Consider the following 966-nt stretch of genomic DNA (forward strand, 5'->3'; position numbering starts at 1 on the left):
TCATATTTTCCTAATGTCTTGTACCTTTGACGGTGTTAAACATGGTGTCACGTGGATAGGAATATGCATGGAAATGATATGCAAATGAGGTTATGCATAGTAAGTAAAACTAGTGTAAGCTCCATATATGGTGATTTTGGGGAGGAGATGCATGTAAGCACAATCTTCCGCTGACAGGGATTTACAAAAGGATTTTTGCGCAGGTTCTGGCGTATCTAGCGTAAATCTAGCTTTTGTGCGTACGTACAGTTTTAGGAGGAAATCTACGGAAAGTTTTATACATGAGGCCCCTGCTCTTTAAAATATTAACTTACAACATTTGCACTGCTGTAATCCAGGTCAGTTCAGTAGGATGTAGGGCTGTCAAAATGACTGAAAAACTAAATTCGAATTTTCTACATAAATATTATCAAAATTCAAACTATATTTGAATTTAAAAAGGCATAATTTCAGTTAGGGGAAAAAGTAGCTTTTGGCTATTCAAACTATATTTGAATTTAAAAAGGCATAATTTCAGTTAGGGGAAAAAGTAGCTTTTGGCTTCTCTCCTGAGGCCACAAGAAGGCGCATTGAGCAAAATATTATGCACGTTTCTTCAAAGCGTAATAAAATAACACGACTATCTTTGAAAAAAAAGTGCATAATGTTTAAAATAATGTTTATAAACCATATATAAATAATAAAGTTTAAATAAAAAAAAATAACAGCACCATGCATGCATGTAGGTATAGTTTAATACAAAGGACCGAAAACCAAATCACAAAAGTAGGCTACTTTCTTCATATAAAAACATGATACAGTGGGACGGGGAAAAACCGCCATAAAGTCTTGAGACATGTTTTTTAAAAGTTGAACTTACATTAATTTTACATGGCTTTCTAAACATGCCGCTCTCTTGTGCCAGACGCGAGTGCAACGCTGAAAGATGTCCCTCTAGAAAATGTGATAAATATGCGTTCTGTGTGA

At 34.7% G+C, this 966-nt stretch overlaps 1 protein-coding gene and 1 long non-coding RNA gene across 4 annotated transcripts in view; one reads left to right on the forward strand and one right to left on the reverse strand.

Annotated features, from left to right (window-relative positions):
• Window positions 1–191, forward strand: part of LOC107716104 (uncharacterized) — an 18,578-nt gene extending 18,387 nt beyond the window's left edge. The window contains exon 4 of the long non-coding RNA XR_001637163.1: window positions 178–191. This is a non-coding gene — a long non-coding RNA (uncharacterized LOC107716104). The remainder of the gene's footprint in view (window positions 1–177) is intronic.
• The window catches only part of LOC107716103 (SPRY domain-containing SOCS box protein 1), a 21,544-nt gene that overhangs the window by 16,349 nt on the left and 4,229 nt on the right, over window positions 1–966 (reverse strand). The window lies entirely within an intron of this gene.

Source organism: Sinocyclocheilus rhinocerous, unplaced genomic scaffold, assembly GCF_001515625.1.
Source record: "Sinocyclocheilus rhinocerous isolate Xijiao unplaced genomic scaffold, SAMN03320098_v1.1 scaffold148, whole genome shotgun sequence".
Classification (NCBI taxonomy): domain Eukaryota; kingdom Metazoa; phylum Chordata; class Actinopteri; order Cypriniformes; family Cyprinidae; genus Sinocyclocheilus; species Sinocyclocheilus rhinocerous.